Source organism: Halichoerus grypus, chromosome 5, assembly GCF_964656455.1.
Source record: "Halichoerus grypus chromosome 5, mHalGry1.hap1.1, whole genome shotgun sequence".
Taxonomy (NCBI): domain Eukaryota; kingdom Metazoa; phylum Chordata; class Mammalia; order Carnivora; family Phocidae; genus Halichoerus; species Halichoerus grypus.
In genome coordinates, this window is record NC_135716.1 from 130,683,067 (window position 1) to 130,705,143 (window position 22,077).

General features: G+C 37.2%; 1 pseudogene; it reads right to left on the reverse strand.

The window, feature by feature from the left end:
- Positions 1-767: 767 nt before the first annotated feature.
- Positions 768-1,182, reverse strand: LOC118551221 (large ribosomal subunit protein eL34 pseudogene; annotated as a pseudogene).
- Between the last annotated feature and the right edge of the window lie 20,895 nt (positions 1,183-22,077).

Sequence of the window (22,077 nt, forward strand, 5' to 3'; positions counted from 1 at the left end):
TACAGATAAAGTAGTTTATCTGTATAGCATTTTTTAAATTATTTTATTATAAAAATAAATTTTGAAGAAAGCAGAAAAGGTATAACTCTAAAAGTCACATAGGAGAAACTATACCCACAGTAACCAAAACTTCTGGGGAAAAAATCATGGTGCCTTACCAATCTTTTAAAAATCCACTACTTTTCCAATAGTTTCTAATTCCTTGCCATCCATTCATCATTAACTACTGCATTCTGGCTTATCTACTCTCCTTCAATGTAACAGAATGTATTCTTTTGCTAGGGCTGCCATAACAAAATACCACAGACCCGTGGCTTCAACAACAGAAACTCATTTTCTCACAATTTTAGAGGCTAGACTTCCAAGATCAATGTGTCAGCAGGGTTGATTTCTTCTGAAGTTTCTCTTTGGCTTGCAGATAGCTATTTCCTCACTGTGTCCTCACACGGTCTATGGTCTTTATTCTGTGTGCTCACATCCCTGGCCTCTCTTTTTGTGAGTCTAAATTTCCTCTTCCAATAAGCACACCAGACATGTTGGATTAGTGCCCATCCTAATGGACTCATTTTAACTTAATCACTTCCCTCAAGGCCCTAGCTCCAAATACAGTCACAATCTGAGGTACTGAGTGTTAGGCCTTCAACATATGGAGCTTGAGGAGATGAATTCAGCCCATAACATTGTGGCTTCCTGATCAATAAATCCAAAGTTCTTCCTCTGTCTTCATTGTTCTCAAACTCTCTGTGGCATTTAATACTGTTGCTCCCTTCTTTTTTTTTTTTTGCCTTTGGTTTTTTTTATTACTCAAAAAAGCTTCATTTTTTTTTTTTTTTTAGCTTTCTGACTCTGTGCTTGTGCCTTCAACACTTTCACAATGATTCTCTGCTCCTTGATAAGGAGAGCACGCTTGATCCTGTCACGAACACACTTAGCGAATATGGAACCACCGTAGGCCCTGCTGACCTGTTCTGTCATTTTAGACAACCTCATAAGGACTTTAGGTCTCACAGCACAAACTCCTCAACGTTGGCCTGGGCACACACCACATGCAGATTTTGGTGCTTTCCCAACCTTCTTGGTATAAAAGTAAATGATTCTATTACCAGGGGTTTGGGACAGCCTAGTTCTGTTAGAGGCTGTACTGTGGGACCGCCTATGATGGTAGGTCAAACGCTGGAACATTCTGCATGACTATGGACGCCATCCAGGAACTGTTGCTCCCTTCGTACTCAAAATTTTCTTCCCTTTCCTGGAGGAAAACACTGTAGAAGCATCTCTCATCTTTGTGCCTTTTCACATGCTAATGTTTTCTAGTAAGAGTAATTTCCATGCCCTTTTTACTTCTGTTCCCAGTTGAACATCATTCCTTTGGGATGCCTTCCATGACCACCCTCCTCAGCTGATATGCACCTTCTACTCTCTGACCATAGCAATAATAATAATAATGACAAAATAATAAAAGGAGAAGCTAACATTTATTGAGTAGTTTTTGTGTGGCTGGCACTGTTCAAAGTGCCTCACATGTATTAATTCTTTTACAACAACCCAGGAAACACTATTACTAGTCCCATGGTAAAGAGAATAATACTGAAGCACATAGAAAGGTAGGCTGTAGTACATAAGGTTTCTGATAATGTTTTAAAAATCATCCATATACATAACAAAGCTTCTCTTGTGAGAGTTATTTTAATAATGGTGACAAAGAGATTTATTGTCTGAGCTCATTTGATAGAGTTCAAGCCATTCTGCTCCTTTCTTGCACTAATTCGTACATCAGCTATGGGGCAGTGATATACAGGAAGAGAGTAAATGCTTCATCTGATCACTGTGAACCTGCCCCAAAGGTTCAAATCCAACATAGACATATACAGGGTAGGTCTACTTATTAAGTAATCAATAATGCTGTTTCCTTAGTTAAGTAAGTAAAATTTTTCTCTGTTTAGTCCATTGGATAACTTTTAATAATAATAATATACAGCTGAGGATAAGTTTGGTTAGCTTTTGTTTTTTTGTGTTTTTCTGTCCTTCCATAGAGGCCTAGCACACAAGGTAATTGCTTTATTATGGCAAATCATCTATAAATTATCTTAGTTATTCTCAATCCAGGTACTTAATTCTCCTATATATAAATCTTACATGAAAATACCAGAGCAAGAAAGGGACACAAACATTTGAATTAAAAATGCCTATAATCTTTTTTCATTGCTAGCTACGATACCTTGGTCAAATTATTTCATCTGTGGAAATGGAGATAACATTGCCCATCTCATGGGACTGTTATGAAGAATCTCTCTCTGTCTCTGTCTCTGTCTCTGTCTCTCTCTCTCTCTCTCACACACACACACACACACACAATTGCCCAGGCTAGTGACTGATACAAAGTAGGCAAGCAATAGATATTAATTTCTTTCCTTCTTTAAGGACCTTCTAAAACTTGATTACTTAATAATTTCAGGAGAGGGGCGCCTGGATGGCTCAGTGGGTTAGGTGTCAGCTCTTGGTTTCAACTCAGGTCATGATCTCAGGGTCCTGGGATGGAGCCTGCGTCCAACTCCTGGCTCAGTGGGGAGTCTGCTTATCTCCCTCTTTCTGCCCCTACCCCCACCCGCACACACTCTCTCTTTCTAAAATAAAATAAATAAATCTTAAAAAAAAAAAAATTGCAGAAGCAGCAGCTCTCTAGCCTGTCATCACCTGATAGTGTAAATCTTGAAGAATGTGACTGCATTGATATTATCATCGCAGGTATTTTTTCCTTGCTCAACATTTTCTTAATTTATCCATATAAGCAAATCTATTGGGACCAAGTTTTTGTTTTCTTCTGAATTTCTCTAAAATAGTTCTTGTTTTCTTCTGAAATGTTGAGGATTTTCTGATAATATTTGATAACTATTTGCAGGATCATAAAGTAATATTTCACATAGAAAATGCTGAGGGTAATAAAAAGAAGAAATATTCTCTCTTTTTATGACAGAATAACTCTACATATATAGAGAAATATATTGGGGCTCCTGTAGGCATATTGGATTACTGAGCAGTAGCTAATTTATTGTCAATATGTGGCCTTACAATCTATTTCAGCTGTATCTCAAAACTCTGTATCACCTGAATTATCTTCATTTCTACTTCTTTCCTTTCTACAATGTATTGCTTTTCAAATTTTTACAAAAGAGATTTTATTTTGCCTTATTTACAGTCACATAGTATTTGCAGAGCCTTAACATTAATTTAAAGTGCTAAAGCAGATAAGGCTTTGGGGGCAGGGTTGGTGTGTAAAGGTGAAAAATTCATCAACAACCTTGCACATATTTCCATATGCATGACTCTGCTAGCCACAGAGTACCATGTAAGTAACCAGATTTGAGCCAGCATGAGAAGATAGAATAAATTTAAGTAGATGTCAGGGAAATCTAATTCTTTTGAAAAAATATTTCCATCAAGAACATAAAACACAGGTAGAAGTTTATGGACTAACCAACAGATGTTTCCAGACAAAAAGCAATCCTTTAGGCAATTAGACTTTTATTCCCTTTAGGTAATGCAGTTCAATGTCCACATTTGCAACAATGCCCTGAATATTCCCTTCCTTATCCCTGATTCTAATGATACCTTCTCTTTAGTTCCATTACCTGTACATACGGCAAATTTACTTTTGTACATAAAATTCCATGAAAAGAGGGTGCCTGGGTGGCGCAGTAGATGAAGCACCCAACTCTTGGTTTCAGTTGGGTCATGATGTCAGGGCTGTGAGATCAAGCCCCATGTTGGGCTCCACACTCAGGGGGGAGCCTGCTTGCTTGAGCATTCTCTCTCTCTCTCCCCTAATCACGTGCTGTCTCTCTCTCTCTCTCAAATAAATAAATAAACAAATCTTTTTTAAAAATCCACAAAAAGATGGATAAAGCACAATTTAAAATCACTGCCATTTGTCTCATCTTTCTTTTATAAGTAAAATAATTTAATACTGATTATGCTGAACTGGTCAGATTTTTTATACTATGTGGTTGATGGATATTTGAAGCTATATAAACATTGTTATTAACAATTGTGATCAAGTAACAAATGTAGCATTCTAATGTTCTCTTTCTCGAATTCCTTAGGATGGACTGGTATTTAAAACATTTTGTTCATTTACATCTTCTTGAAAATCCTTAAGAAAACTTATATACTCCCATGATTTATGTAAAGAAATTATTATAGTGGATTATCAAAGTGATTTTTCTAATTCTTGCTCTCAGTCTTAAAATGGTAATTGCAAATTAACAAGAGCTACTTGAGCAAGTGTTCATGTCATGCTGGGTGATTTTTTGTACTTTCTTTTTTTTTTTTTTTAAGATTTTATTTATTTTGACAGATAGAGAGAGAGTCCAAGCAGGGGGAGTGGCAGACTGAGGGAGAGGGAGAAGCAGGCTCCCTGCTCAGCAGGGAGCCCGGTGCGGGGCTCAACCCCAGGACCCTGGGATCATGACCTGAGTTGAAGGCAGACATTTAACCATCTGAGCCATCCAGGCACCCCTCTTGTACTCTTTCTAATGCTAGCGTGATCTTGCAAAGAAAATATGAATTACAGCCTATTTAACAAGTGGAGAAACTGAGGCTTGGAAAAAGGAAATAACTTGATGAAGGTGACACAATTAGGAAATGGCAAAGCAGGAATATTGAGACCAGTTCTCTGGGTATACATTCCATTTACCCCATGGCATAACTTTTGCAAAATGTATCTCAATTAAAAAGTAAAGTCATTTGATATCCCAGCAACATCCTTTTTCCCCCATTTACTTTAAAATGTCATCTGGCATAATTTTCAGTTTAAATAAATTTACATTTTACACATTTTCAAAATTTTACAAAAATCTCATTAGGAAATCAAAAACATTTTGCTATGTTGCAAACATGACTAAAATTTCTGACTTAAAGAAATTAATATTTTTAAGAACTCAGTCACTTTCAATTCAGAAACTATCATTTGGATTGTGTATATTCTCTGATTTATTAATAAAACAATTGATCCTCCCTTCAATACAGCAGATAACAATATCTTTAACTTTAGATAACCAACATAAGTAATAATTTTTTATTCATGCTATGCTTTGCACATAGAATATATTCATAAATAAGTAATATATTAATAAGTAATTATGTGAAATTAAAGAAATTATATACATTATTTTAATTTTTTCAGATTGTAACTGATATAATACACTTTCTTCTCTGATTTTTTACTTATTTTGTTTTGTTTAGATATTTCTACTCAAATTATGCTCTATGTTTCTCCTTCTAGAGTCTTTTATGGGGAAAATATTATCATTTTTTATGGTTTGTGAAGTGCCTAAATTGAGCTTTAGAAAGTTCAGCCTGGTCCCTGACCTTTGAGAGTTTACAATAGAAGGCAACATGATTCACTTTTTATTCACTGTACACGTATCACTGAAATATGTAATCAGGAGATCATTTATCTTGGCACCTCAAGTATCTGAAACAGAGCTGAAAACTAAAAGTTAAAAGAAGAGAAGGAAAGAAAGAAAGGAAGGAAGGAAGAAAGAAAAATGCAGGAAGAAAGAAAGAAAAGGGAAGGGGAGGGGAGGGGAGGGAAGGGGAGGGAAAGGGAAAAAGGGGAAGGGAAAGGAAGGGAAGGAAAGGAAAAGAACAAAAGGAAACAAAACAAAAAGTCCTTAGACTGTATCATCTCTTAGGAGGCTAAAATTGGTGCTACAACCTTATGGCTATGCTCCTGGTCACCTCAGACCTTAGAGTCAATTCAATTTTACAGTAGACATAATTCTAATTAGCTTGTCTCATCCCCTTCACTGTTCCATTTCCCTCTCTCCTCCCCCACATATTCATTTGGGATCTTTTAGTTTTACCTCCCTGGATATGGTGGCATCTGCAGTGCTTCTGTGTAAGCTCAGGTCTTCATTCTGTTTCTCCTGACCATCATAACCACCTCCTCAGTAGCTCCAGGCTCAAGTCTCCTCTCAGGTATCCTTCACCACAGTGGTCCTGCTGTAAAGCTAATGAAATCATATCCAAACCTTCTGGCTTAAATCTTGGAAGGATTCCTAATTACTACAGAATTGAGCGAGAGCTCCTTAGCATGGCATACAAGGCTCTTCATTCTCTGGCCCCTGCTACCTAGAAGCCAAGGGAAGGAGAGCAACTAAGGGCTGAAAGCACCTGTTAGACATGTTCACAAGGTATTGCCCAGAAAGGGGATGGCCTCTGGCTTGCACAGAGGTCTAATGTGGCGAGTGACCTTCAGAGACCCCTCAACGTCTAGTCTTCACAGACCTTTGAGAAGGTGAAGAGTCAAGAAGATTAGGAAAAGCTACTCTTCCTTGACCTAGCATAATTCTTCAATGGGTTGAATTGAATTGATTAAATGTTTTTATTAGCTTCAGAGCATAAACTTTTTTCTATTGAGAGCATATTCATGAGATTTTTTCAGTCTCCAAAATCCAATAACTTCCATTGCTTTAGTAGAAAAAATATTGCACATGAGTATTTTGAAAATTATATTCTAATACCCGAAACTGATATGCTGTCAAGTTTTGTTAAGCTTTTATTGCAAATTTACTAGAAGGATTTTAAAGTATTTTATTACACAAGTTTTAATATAGATAATTTTCAAAATGACAGCAAAGAACATTTAAGGGCTCAGAAACAATTTGAGCCAAAGTTTAAGCAAATAAAGTCATTTGGTAATATCATGGTAATAATCTTGGTAATCATCAAATTTTTCTATTTTTCTACAAAAGAAAAATGCGACATCATTCTATTTTTATTGCTTATTTTTATTAAATATATATACACAAAGAAGATAGGAATCTGAAAGTGTATTCTCCATTATTCAAGGATATGATCCTTATTCGATTTTTGGCTTATTTTGTCATGTTTCTAACGTAGATAACCTAGGTTAACTGTATATTTTTCATGGACTGCAATGTAGGTAAAAAATAAGATATATGGCAGCCCCATCTTCTTCCAAGTAACATATAAGGCAGCCTGAGGGTACTCAATGGCCTGAGGGTAAATTTATATTTTAGGGATTGACAAAGGAATTATCAATGACTTAAATTTTGTGAAAATTCTGCTTAAGGGTCAAATAAAAGTCAGATTCTCTTTTTGAGGTGGGCAGCAGGCTGAGGGACTCGATAACTTTCCATCAGAGTTTTCTCTCTGATTTTTCTGGTCCTTCATTTTGGCCCAAGATGGACTCTGTACCACCCTTACAGTATAACTATAAAATACAATACAAGACAATCACCACATTAGTCACAGAAAGACATTATATAAGATATATATAAAAAGACATACATGTTAAGGAAGACACTTGTGATGAGCACTGGGTGTTATATGTAAGTGACAAATCACTAAATTCTGTTCCTGGAATTCATATTACACTATATGTTAACTAACTGGAATTTAAATAAAAACTTGAAACAAGTAAACAAACAAAAAGACATATATAAAATCACAGGAAACATGTCCCTAGCAGATAGTAGAAGCATCTAGCCTTCCCCGTCAGGATACTTCAACCACAAGGGTCAGAATAACAGACTAAAAGTGGTTTAATAGTAGAGGTTTACTGTCATATAAAGGAAATCTGGTAGTAGAACATTTCAGGGAAAGTTGAGCAATTTCAAAGAATCCACCAGGGACCCAGTCTTGCTCTCTCTTTTTTCTCCCCTGACCCTGGAATATCTACAATGTTTCTTTTCACAGTTGCACAATTGACCTTATGCTTCTAACTACAACCATCATATTTACACATGACAATATCCAAAGGGGAAGAAAGAATGGTTCTCTCTCTTCTCTCTCTCCCCTCCCCATCCCCACCTCTCTCAAGTCAATAGGCTACATGGCCTAAAATTAAGGCCAAATATTATGTGCTGTCTTAACATCTGGAGAAAGTAGGAGGGCCTCCTATAGCCTAAAAGTTCCCTATCCATACTGTTCCCATGGATAAGGTCTTATAGCCAAACAATCCTCCTTATCAAGGTGACCAGTGCAATTCCTGATTATCCTTAAGTAACAAGTTTCGGTTCCCTGACAGCCCACCAAACTATTCAAACAACCCAATCACATCTTTCCACAGGATCCAGGGAGCACCCACAGTCTTAAAACTATAAAGCTTGTCATCCATGGCCCTGGCTGTCCACTCTGTTTCCCCAAGTGCAATCCCCACGTGGCCCTGCATGGCATGGTGTCCTCCTCCCCTGGGCTCTGAGTATATGTAACTAATAAACTGCTGTCAATCTCATCTGTCCAGTGTCAAGTGTCATGTGTTCAGCCATCCCCGTAACCCCAGGATGGGACTCCCACACTCCCTCACCAAATAAATGAATTGGAGGTAACTGAAATAACCAGGGAAGGAAATCTTACCCTGAATTTCCTCAGAGTAGTTCCCTTAGGTTCCCTTATGTCTCATCCACTAGAAAGAAATCACACAGCCACCCCTGACCAAGTCACTGATAAAAATGACTAATAATCATGATTGGCCTAGACTAGTCAGGCACCATCCTCTGCAGGCTGCTCAGGGCTGCCCAATGTCAGGACAAAGCTGGGGCTCTATTAGCTGAGAAGAGGCAATGGCTGTTGGGGAGGAAATCCTTGTATCATCTCAACCATTTTGTCAAAACCCTCTCACCTGCCTTCAGCACTTGCTAGCATTGTCTCTGCAAAGAAGAACAGCACTAACAGCTCTGCTTCTAAATATGGAACGTCTGGTGCTTTTTATTCTGCCTGTCACTCTAGCAGGTGCAATAATAGGTCAAAGGCTAATAATGGCTGTGAGGGGATACAAAGGAGGATAGGCAATAACAATAGCTTCGCTTGTATTCAACCCTTCCAATCTCTGTGCAAAAGACATTATTATCCACATCCCACTGATGGAGAGTCAAAGCTCTGCACATTACGTTCACGGACATCACATACTAAGTGGTGGATTTTCTGCACAGTTCTGCCTGGCTGAAACATGACCCCCAAAGTCACAGGAGGCTCCTGAGGCTGAAAGAATAAGCTGCTGACACCAGAGAATTTGCTGTATGGGTATGAGATCTGAGTAAATGAGGCCCTGGGGGTTTCTTCAGGATGAAGGAAATAAGAACCCACAGGAAAAAAGTAAGTTTTCTTCCATAGATGCATCAGATTTCCAGTCAGCTCTCAGTCATCAGGGAGCTGATTAAAAGCCTGAGGATTCAAGTTACCTCTGCTTCCTTTCCTACCTGGGTCCTACATTTTGGTCATTCTCCTAAGTAGGAGGGAAGCAAATAAAAAGATGCTACTCATCAGTCACCTCTGCAGTTAATTAATAGATTTGATAAACTTCCCTGGGGGAGAAGGCTTAGTGTAAGGGCTCTGAGGATGTCTATGGATCCTAAATCATAACTTTTTGAGGACAGATGTGATGTGTTTATTCTAATTCAACAATCTTCTAGATCTTTGGTTCTAGTATTTCTAATCACTCCTGTTCAGAGCTCTTATCTGAATCTATTTCATAATAGAATTAGCAAGGTAAATGAGAAAGTAAAGGAAAAGTAAGCACATTTGCATAATCAAACTAAAACTAACTGATACATTACAGAGAGAGGGGGATGGAGAGGGAAAGAGATAGAAAGAAATCGAGCTTTGTAGGCTGAATAATGGCCCCCAAAGATACCCAACTCCTAATCCCCAGAACATGTGAATGTTACTTTATACAGCTCAACAGGCTTTGCAGATATGATTAAAAAGATCTTTTTTAAAAAAAGATTTTATTTATTTATTTGACAGAGAGAGACACAAGAGGGAACACAAGCAGTGGGAGTGGGAGAGGGAGAAGCAGGCTTCCCACGGAGCAGGGAGTCCAATGTGGGTCTTGATCCCAGGACCCTGAGATCATGACCTGAGCCGAAGGCAGACGCTTAATGACTAAGCCACCCAGGTGCCCCAAAAAGAAGATCTTGAGATGGGGAGATAATCCTGGATTATCTAGGTGAACCAGATGTAATCACAGTGTCCCTCTAAGAGGGAGGCAAGGGAAACTTGACCACAGACAAAGGAAAGACGAGGTGATGAGGGAAGCAGAGACTGGAGTAATATGCTTTGAAGATGAAGAGGACACAAAGCAAGGAATACAGGCAGCCATTAGAAGCTGAAAAGAAATGAATTCTCCTCCCGGAGCCTCCATCAAGCCCTGCCCACACCTTGACTTCAGTTCAGTGTTCAGACTTGAGGCCTCCAGAACTGTAAGAGAATGAATTTGCGTTCTTTCAAGCCACCAAATTTGTGGTAATTTGTTAGAGCAGCCATTGAAACTAATAAACTGTGTTTCACTGTGTATTCATTTTTAAATAATAATTTCAAAAAAAAATAGAAAAAGAAGTAGGCTTGAGACAAATGAACTGATTTTGAATATCAGCTCCTCCAGTTATTACCTGTGTGATCTTGGAGAGTTCACCAGTTTGAGAGGCAAATTATTAAACCTCTCTGGAGTTCTTTACATATCCTCAAAAGGGGTTATAATGACTACTGTATTAGAGTTCTTCAAAGAAACAGAACCAAGAGGATGTAAATATACAGCAAGAGAAAAAGGTTTACTTTAAGGATTTGGTTCACACAATTGGAAAGGCTTGACAAAGTCCAAAATCAGCAGGGTAGGCTAGCAGACTGGAGACTCGGAGAAGAGTTGCAGTTCAAGTCCAAAGACAGTCTGTTAGCAGAAATGCCCCTTCCCTTGGAGAGGTCATTCTTTTTCTATTAAAGTCTTCAACCGATTGGATGAGGCCCACCCGCATTATCTGCTTTACTCAACGTCTACTGATTTAAATGTTAATCTAATCTTAAAAAACACCTCTATCGAAACATCTAGAATAATATTTAACCAAACATCTGGGCACTGTGGCCTAGCCAAGTTGACATAAAATTGACCATCACAACTGTGTTATGAAATTATTATGAAAGTAAATGAGAGAATATATGTAAAATATAAAGCAAGATAAAAACATATGATATGATTAATATTACTGCTTATGAAGGGGTAACATGATATACTACAAGGGGCATGAGTTTTGGAATCAGACAACTCTGAATTCAAACGTTAACTTGATCATTCTCTGCACTTATGATTTTGTTGACCTTAAACTCTCTGACCATCAGCTTCTCCATTTATAAAATATGAATAATACAACCTAGCCATTAGGGTATGTGAAAGTTAAATAAAATATTAATTCAAATTACATAATGAAAAAATGTATTGCGCTAGGTGGACATATATGTGAAATTTCCTACCATCTGTCTTTTTCTTCCATCCTCCTCCCTCCTGCCCTGGCAGGCTTCACTGTACCTGGCACATCTGTGGTTTCCATTGTTGCCGCTGCCCATCTGATAGGACCGGAGGAGAGTTTGAGCAGAGAGGTGGGCAAGGTCTGTTTACCACTGAGGGTTTTCACTTAAAACACAACCTTCTGGAAAAATTCTACTTCAATAAACACTCATTTCATGAAGTGATTCCCATATCCTGGCCAATGACCCCCGCTAGCAAGGATGTGCTGATCTGGTTTCAACAAATTCTATTAAGAAAAAAAATATTATAGACAGATGGATTCCCAAGACTGTGTATGCTGAAGTCAGCCAATCTGGCAATTACACTGTAATTTTCAATCCATATTTGTACTTTCTACTGTAACTGTGTCCAGCAAGAATCTCAGTGGAGTTTAAGAGCAGGCGAAGTGGAAAGAACACTGGCTCTGGGGTCATTCTGAGCCTGATTTGGATCCATGCTTAGCCACTTTTGAACTCTGTGACCCTGAGCAAGGTTCCAGGGCTTGATTTCTTCCTTTTTAACTGGAGATAGAAATCGTGCTACTGTTCCAAATGGCCACAAGCATTAGAAATAATCACTGTAACGTATGTAGCACATTTAAAAAAAAAAAAGTTTTGACAATATACTGTTGTTATTGTAGGGGGTTTTCTAGAGTCTGGAAAGGACTCTAAGAGATGGGTTTGAGTGTAAAGGAATATCAGAAAGTCTCAGTGAGCTACAGAGTGTAGGATAAAATGCTGAGCTCAGCAGACAGCAAGAATGAAAATAAAAAGCAGTATCTCTCCTGCTGAGAGATATTCATCTCACTTAAAACCAAAATTAGTAAAGCATTTGTGAGACTTTCTCAAGTTTGTTATGATACAAAACCCCTGATATCTAAAGAACGGAAAGAAAATATCAGTAGTTTCTGGCTTTTCCAAGATGACTAGAAAAGGACTTCCCTCTGTCTCCATGGAATCTATGTGATGGGGGGGAAACAGACCTGGACTGGGAACACTTTAAATGGAACACTTTCCATTTAAGCTCTGCCAGCGAGTTCCTGTGGGGTAGGACAATTTCCCAAGACAGAGAGTATATAAAAGACAAGTTGAATCACTTTTCCAAGGACAGGTATCAGAAATAGTTTGACTATAAATAACCCAAAGTAATATTGGCTTAAGCAAGATAGAAGAGGTAGTCAGTCCACAGCTTTTTTGGTGAGTCCACAATCCTCATCCTTTCCACTTTTGTGCTTTATATATTTCATTCTCAAGATTGCTCATGGTCCAGAGGGTGTCCTGGAGAGCCCACCATCATGTTCACATTCCAAAAAGCAGGAAGGCGGAAAGGACAGAAGTATGAAAAGAGTTCATCTCCTCTCCTGTTGAGTCAGCAGCCTCCCAGAACCTTATCACATGGCCAAATCAAACCTCAAAGAGACAGAAAATATGGTATTTTAGATTGGCATATTGATTCTCCAGATAATATTAGAGTATGATTACTAAGGAAAAGGAGATGAAGAAATATTAGATGTCAGTCCAAGAAAGAGATGGGAAATAGGCTGACAGCATTTTTCACTGCATGTTTTAGTGGTGTTGGTTTTAAAATGTGCCCAGAAATTATTTGATACTTCTCTCTCCAAAAGGCTAATTCCCCTACGTTTCTCTGAATCTAACTAGTATGCACTAATTCTCTCTCCTTAGAATGAATTCCTCTTCTGGAGATTTCTTGGCCTCTTCTGTTAATACGTCTCTGGCATCCTGTCCCAAATCAACTAGTTTCTTAACTCAAGCATAAGCCTGTGATATAGCAAAGAAAATAAAAGGGAAAAAAGACTTTGAAAGAAAGAAAACTGGGAATCAAATTAAGGTAGATAGTATGTAATATATTTACTTTGGGGTGGAGGAAAGAGCTGGTAAGGGACAAGGGTTTTGAAAGCCACCCCCAATGCTCTTGAGAGTCACCTACTTCACTGCTGTGGGTGAGGTAATTAATAGGAGCTTCCCAGAAATTATAGGATATTATAATGGCTTCCCAATGAACTCTAAAGAACTATATACTCTGGTCACCTAGGCTAAGAACATTGGTGGCTATTTTTATAAATTATGATTCCCCATTTCTTCCAAAGATATAAAGCCTCTAATTCTTTGGCTTAATTTCTCAAAACTGGAATACACAGAGTAACTTTTATTTTTCTGACTTAACCTTGACTGACAGGAAAAAAAGTGACCATTCCCACGTTTATGCCCACACTATAGCATATAAAGATACAGATCATAGTATTTGTAACACTGTGTTGTATTTATTTATTAATGTGTCTATACCCTTCCCCCCAACCTCTATGCAGCACACTTAAGAGGGATGGTGCTCTTTTAATTTTTGCATGCCCAGCATCGAGCATGATCCTTAGAATAACAGGAGTAAAAATAGACTGCTTATTTTTAATGTTGTGAACCATAATTGTCATGGTCTGAACCATAATTGTTAATCAGGTCAAGGATTTTTTCTTCAGGATACTGGGGAAATAGAAGACAGGACATTGCGCATTTCCCACAAGTGACACAAGAGTTCATTTTAAAAACTTCCTCATGCCTTGTAGCTCCTCTTTCCGAGGTTTGTACCTGCCCTCTAAGCAACAGCAAAAGGGAAAAGTATACCTAAATCCCCTGCAGTGTCTGGGGAATCTATCTCCTTCTCAAATGAACAAACATACACACATTGATCACATAAACACACTTTTGTTATCCATATTTAGCAATCACATTTATTTCATCAATCACTCAGGCTGTAGGCTCAGTTCACTACTTAACCTATCATCCCAAAATTCAATTTATTATCTTTCCACAGCACTTGTATAAAATTTGATTCATGTGTTTTTGTTTTTTTTTTTTTAAAGATTTTATTTATTTATTTGACACAGAGAGAGAGAGAGGAATCACAAGCAGGCAGAGTGGCAGGGAGCGGCAGAGGGAGAAGCAGGCTTCCCACGGAGCAGGGAGCCCGATGCGGGACTCGATCCCAGGACTCTGGGATCGTGACCTGAGCCGAAGGCAGACGCTTAACGACTGAGCCACCCAGGCGCCCCTTGATTCATGTGTTTTACATCACTTTTTAAATGTTGAAAAATCAAACTCAGAGGATCACTTTAATGTATTCCCTTATTAATAAATAAGCATTTCATTCAGGCAGTCTTGCCCACAATAAAAATGTCAGTTGTTCCAACTTTCCCAACGTCTGGTGGACAGCAATGCTTAGCTCCTGTTTGGCTACTGGATGGCATTGAATCCCCCAACTTCTGAGGAACTGGCCAGCCCTCATGGGGGTCACAGTGTTTGAGCAGAGTAGGTCTCTTTGCAGGTGTGGCCATTCACATGTCCATATCTTCTACCTCACTGGGATCACTCAAAGATTGTTTGTTCAGTGAATCAGCCAATGAATGGATAAAAATCAAGCACACCCATACTTACACTTGATAGTCTCCCTTGTAGTGCCAAGAAGAACAGAAAGAAATGAATATTTATTGATCTCTATTGAGTGGTGGTAGTTTCATCTACCTTAGATGAACTAGATACTATCCTTGCATGAACTAGATACTATCCTTGTCATTTTACCAATGAGGAAAGTGAAGTACCGAGAGGTCATTTATATAGCTAATAAATCAAAGAATTAGGATTTGGATGTAAATCTATCTGGCTCCAAACCTCCAACTTTTTCCAAGACAACTGCTTCATACTGCTTCTCTAATTTTCATGATTTTTTTTTAAGACTTTCTAATGAAGACGGGCGCCTGGGTGGTTCAGTCAGTTAAGCGTCCATCTCTTGGTTTTGGCTCAGATCATGATCTCAGGGTCGTGTCAGGCTCTGTGCTGGGTGTGAAGGGTGCTTAGGATTCTTTCTCTCCCTCCCCCTCTGCCCCTCCCTCCCCCTCTCAGGCCCTCACGCTATGTATCTCTTTGTCTTAAAAAAAGAAAAAAAAAAAAAAGACTTTCTAATGAAGAATTACCTGTCATATGAAACATGTTACTTGCTGATTCTGGGTTGTAAAGTTATCAGATGTCCCTATTTGTCAGATAAAGCTCAAAATTTTCAGTGAGAGCCTGGCCCACCATAGACATCCTAAATATTTATCAAATATACAAAATAAATAAGAAAATAAATACTGTGTTGCTACATTTAAACTGGAAGTGAGTATCACAAAATGGAAAAAGAAAGCACATAGGATGTCCCATCCATCTTCTTCTTTTTTTTTTTTTTAGATCATCTTAGTCATTGATGCAAACTGCACCTTCATATTATTATGGATCCTTGTCCAGAGTCTACCAAGTAATCAGAGTGACAGAGGGCCAGTGACTTCATGCAGTTATAGGCACCCTGCTGAGAGGTAAATAAGCTGCCCACGCAACAGTACCGGCTATGCTTTTTATAAAGTCTCCCTGAAGTTATCAAATAACAAAAGTGAACTTCACTGGAGTTCATTTGATCAATGCGCAACTATAAAGTCAAAACAGGTACCTTAAACTTTGCTGCAACAAAAGTCTCTTATGAGTCAGCAACCAGTTAGTAGTTTAAGACAAGGGCCAGAATTTTCTTGTTATTGTACCTGCTAAGACACCCTACTCTCTTTGTTCTTGAGCATAAATATAACTAATATTTAATGATAATGGTAATAGCATCTAAGATTTGTTGAGCACTAACCAAGTTGTATTTTCCCTACATTATTTCATTTAATCATTATCTTTCAATATTCTCTCCTGTCCATTTTACAGATGGAGAGAAGTGAGATTCAGACTTTACCTAAGTTAGACACCTAATAAGTGTCCCAGGGAGATAAAACTAAAGCAGTCTTACTCTTATGAAACTAGCTTTTCATAGTTTCATTAGTAAGTTGAGCAATTTTCGAAACCCTGTGAACAATTTGTCCAGAGAATATTAGAATTATAAGAGCTAAGTCCCGCACTGGCCAAGTACTCTTGTGCAAGTAACTTGATGCAATGATAATAATATATTAAATATGATTTGTTTGTTTATTGCCTATCTCCTTCACTGGACTATCAGTTCCATAAGGACAGAGATCTAGTCTTTCCTGTTCAGAGCTGAATTAAGTACCTACAATCATGTCAGCCACAGAGTAGGTGTTCAATAGCTGCTGAGTGAGAAAGTAAATGAATAGAACTATTTGAACTATATTACAACTATTTTGAACTTTCATTTTAAATCATTAATGATATTCCTTGCAAATGTATGGCTTTATTAATGTCAGAGAATATTGAATATATCTCCACTACATCTTTATTTTTTTTAAAGATTTATTTATTTGAGAGAGAGAGGGAATGGGGGTGGGGAAGAGCAGTGGGAGAGGAAGAGAGAATCCAAGCAGACTCCATGCTGATCACAGTGCCCAACCCAGGGCTTGATCCCACAAGCTGGGGATCATGACCTTAGCCGAAACCAAGAGTTGGGTACTCAACTGATTGTGCCACACAGGAGCCCCTTAAATATATCTTTAAAATGAGAATTCACTTTTACTTAATGAAGGAAGCATTATGTAGAACCCCATTTATCATAAGGAAAATATTCTTATTTAATAGTTACCATAATTTTTCAGTTTAGTAAAATTTCAAAAAATGTTAAATTTTCAAAATATTTATATGACAGGCATATTACTGCTAACTTTGTATTTTATAAAGCACAGATATTATTTTTAAAACCAATCAATCAACCATCTCCTTAATCAACCTTTCATAAAAGAAATTATATTTTACAGCCAAAGAAGGGCTTAATCTCAGAATAAAAGACAATGCTTCCCAAAAAAGAATAATAAGTAAGCTTACATTAACACAACTATGTGACTTTATTCTTATTTTTCTCTATTTCCCAAGGATGGTTGTAATCTCTGACATGTATTGGCACTGATCCACCAATAACTAAAGCCTTTAAAAAATACTAATCATCTTCAATGAAAAATCAATTAGTGTATTTCTTAAAAGTGTAGTTGCGATTCAGGAAATTACCCTGACTCAGTGTGTCAGACATTTTCATTCAACACTGCCCAAAATTCTTGGAGGCAAATATTAGCTCCATCGTGTGGATTAGAAAAGTGGCACTGGAAGAAAAAAGCAATTATACAAATTCACACATGGATATCGATCATGAAAAAAGCAATTATACAAATTCACACATGGACATTGATCATGAAAAAAGCAGTTATACAAATTCACACATAGACATAGACTGATTATACAAATCACACATGGACATTGACCATGGAAAAAACAATTATACGAATTCACACATAGACATTGACTGCATCTACTCTTTCTACAATGTCATGTCTACCTCAAGATACACATATTTCTATTAGATATTTTCTAACTATCCTTATCTTCACTTTAATCTCTACTAAAAGGGCATTTATCTCTTCCTCTTTTCTGCCTTCATGCTACCTGGCATTTATTTTTATCATAACAATTCATATTGGCCTTACATTTTTTCATGTATTTCTCCCAGGACCAGGACATGATTTCCTTGAAGGGCACAGACAATCTTATTACAGTCATTTAGTATCTCCAAAAGCAAAAATAGTCATACCTGGAAATTATCTCAATAATTTTGGTTGAATGAATAAACAAATGCCTCATTTTGCAGGAAAAATGAACTTTAAAGCATAGATATCCAAAATAATATTTAAGTTTATATTTGCCCAAGACCTGCCCACATAGTTTTCCAACCGTAGCAAAATACACAACATCATTTTAGCAGATGCTTTATCATCTAAGAAATGTATATTTTCAGGATACAGCAAAGGAGATTTTAGCTTTAAAGAATTTGAGAAATTAAAGAGTCAAACACAATTAATTTACAGATGAAGAAATGGAGCCCAGCATGGTCATATGATACAACCACTCATGTAACTGAGTTGACGATCAGGGGCCACAACCTGTATCTCCAAACTCCCAATCTAGCCTTCTCTCCTCTATATCATGCCATTTAAGTAATATTCACATTGCTAGCTGATTATCCCCATCTATAAATAATTCAGCCCGGATATTTATAATTAATCAAATATACTTTGCCTGGATTAAAATCCTTCAGCATTATGTTCTTGAATTTTAGTTATACAGATCTATAGATAACTCTTCTAATAGTCTTCATGTTATCCAACTAGCAAACATCAAAAATCTACCCCTAAATAGACCTATTTGCTAGCATCTCACAATACAGACCTTAGGACAGAGGAAATGTTCATTTTCAAATTCAGTTGTCAAGCATTTGAATGCTTACTCTGTAGAAATGATTGGTTTTCATCTAGATGATGGCTACTAATATTTAACAAATATTAGATAGCTTATCAATGTTAATAATTCATTAATTCATAGGATTGCCAGATAAAATATAGAAAATATTTAGAACACACTTATTCCCAAAAAAAAATCCTTTTTATCTAAAATTCAAATTTAACTAGACATTTTTAACTTGTATTTTTATTTGTTAATTTTGGCAACCCCATTAGTTCAACCCATATTCCTTGGGGCCTTACTATGTGCCAGGCCCTTAGAATATAACAATGAACCAAAGACAATAAGCCCCTGCCCTCATGGAGCTTGTCTTCTAGTTGGAGGATTTTTTATTATTGGTAAATAATGCATAAGGTAGAAATGAGTAATATGAAGAAAATGAGAAGGTGAGACATGAAAACAGAAGAGCTGCTTATCATCAAAGTAGGAGACATAATTTATATTCCCAGCAGGCAGCATGGCAGTCCTACAAGCAAATAGCTGAGGAAAGAGTGTTCCAGGGAGATAAAACAACAAGTGTAAAATCCCTGGAGTGTATATAATCTTGAGATATTTAAGGAGGAGGATGTAGACAACTGAGAGAAGTGTTAGGGAATGAGGTTGGAGAAGTAGTCAGGAGACAGATCATGCAGGTATCTGTGGGCCATAGTAAAGTCTTTAGATTTTAGTCTAAATGTTATGGGGAGCCATTGGATGCTCAGAGAAGGAGAGTGACACAATCTGGCTAGAGAAACAGGGAGACCGAATGGGAGGCAGGTAGTCAGTCAAGAGTTGGTGGTGGCTTGAACTCTAAGAGGTAAGACATAGTCAGTTTGGGGACATCATTTCCTACTTAAGTCTGGGATATCAGAAAAAGAGAGCAATGAAAGATGATTCCAAGATTTTTGAGCAACTCAGTGAATGAAGTGCTATCTGCTATGATGGGGACACTATTGGAGGAGGAGGAGGAGGAAGAGGATTGGTAGAGAGTGAGAAATCAGGAGTTCACTTTTTAGACACTTTAAATTTGAGATGCTAGAGAGACATCCAGTCAGATATTAGAAGTAGCCTATAGTTCAGAGGCAATTCCAGGCTGAAGACATAATTTGGGCATAATCAGCCTGTATTTATTGAGGTCCTGGGACAAGATCATCTAGGGTGTAAGTATGGTAGAGGAAAGAAGAGAACTGAGGACAGAGTCCTGGGTTCTCCAGCATTTGAAAGAAAAGAAAAGGAAGATACTACAGGAAAAGAGGACAAGTGATAGTGGTCCATGAGGGAATTCATGTGGAATATCTCCAGAGTCAAGTAAAGAAAGGGTTTCCAGAGGTGAGAGTAAAAAGCTCGATCATAGGCTCTTGAAATGAGGACTGAATACTGACATTGACTTCAGCAATATGGAGGTCTTCGATAATTTTTGTAGGAGTTGAATGGAATGATAAGGATGGAAACTTGATTATTATGATTCCACTAGAGATTGAGAGGCAAGGAACACAAGATAGCATCTATAAACAACTTCTTCAGGAAGTTTTCTATAAAAGGAAAAACATGGGATAATGGCTAGAAGGAGACATGGCATCTTGGGATGGTTTTTTTAAGATTAGAGATGTATCACATTTTTATGCTGATGGTAGCAACTGATAATTTAAGAATGACTGTGGATAATTATAGAAGCAAACTCCACGAATAAGCATACAGGATTAGATGCAGTGTTCAAGGGGATGGATTAACCTAAGATAGGCACACTGAGTGCTCCAGAACACTAGGAAGAGAGGCAGTGAATATGAGCTCAGAAATACGCATGTTAGTGAATTCAGTGGTAGGATAAGGAGATGTTCTTTGTATTACTTCTATATTTCTCAGTGAAATCCAAAGCAAGTTCACCTACTGAGAATGTCAGAAGAAAAGCAAAGAACAGAAAAAATCTTCTCTGGAAGTGGGACAGTGATTGAAATGTAGAAAGGGGGTAGAGGAAAATGTAGGAAATTGCATTCTTAAAAAATGGAGTAAGATTCACATTTCCATGTCTCCATGTTTTGTCCAAATCATTAGTTTCACAGAAGACCTATGTATTTCACAAAAGGCTGAAAAACCTAAGGAAGAACTAAACTATCTGTTCCAATTTTGGAATAAACTAGAATATGAGTTCCATGAGAGAAGGAACTGTTGTCTGTTTTGCTCACAGCTAAATCACTGTGTAAAGAACATTGTTTGTACAGAATAGATAGAGGGCAGAGTTCAAAATTATAAGCTCTCAAGGAAAAAGAATACACAAAACTTGGAGTTTTAATTTCTCATATTCTATTATTCTGCTTTAATTTCTCATATTCTAAAACTTGAATAGAGGTCCAAGTTAGATTAAAGGAACAAAAATTTTAGGATAAACTTCCAAGTTTGTTATATACTGAAAGACTCTTAAACCAAAATCCCTGTAAAGAGTCTGGCTTGCAACCATAATTTTTTTATTAAAATGTTTTATTTATCTACAGCAGCAACAGTAGAAATTTTAACTATTTCTAATTATTTCACAGAAATGGATGACTTTGTGTGGTTACGGAATAGAGACAAACAGAAGTTCTGCTACTCTTCAACCACTGGAGAATATTAATCTCATTCTCTCCCAGAAAGCTGGTCAATAAGCATCTGAAAAATATATGATTTTTTCTAGCAAACACAGCAATGAAAATAAAAGCAATAATGCAGCATTTTCATCTACTAAAAAGACAATCAACATCCCTAAGCATATATGTTTCCCATATTTTTAAATTATTGTCTTAGGATAAAGTTTTCAGTATGGGATTACTGGATGAAAAGCTATGAGCAATATTATGGCTTTGGAAATGTATAGTTAAATTACTTCTGAAAAGTGTTACAAATTACTATAGTGAAAGTATGAATTTTACAACATCCTGCCAGTGTTAGCTTCTTGGCATTAAAATGTTTTTTTTAATATACAGTAAAATGCACTTTTCTGGGTATATGTTCTATGAGTATAAACAAATGTATATAGTCATGTAACCATGCCACAATCAAGATACAGGACAGGTCTATTACTCCCAAAACTGCCCCTTTGTAGTCAATCCTCTCCCTACTCCAGCTCCTGGAAACACTGATCTGTTTTCTGTTCTTATAATTTGCCTTTTCCAGAATGTCATATTTTTGAGCATAAACTCCATGAAGTCTTTTGAAGCTGCCTTATTTTATTTAACATGAAGCATGTGAGATTCTCCCATATTGTTGCATGAATCAATAGTCTGTTCCTTTTATAGTGGAGTAGTAAACTATTGTGTGGACATACCACAGTTTGCTTATTCACAGTTGCTTATTTGCAAAAAAATTGTTTGCAATTTTTGGTGATTATGACTAAATCTGCTATAAACATTTCTGTACAAGTTTTTATGTGAATCAGGGATTATTTCTGTTGCATTAGTTGGTTTTGTATTTTGTGTGCATTTTTTTTGTTTTGTTTTGTTTTGTTTTGTTTTAACAATTACTTATCCCATATTTATTCTGAGGTTTTTA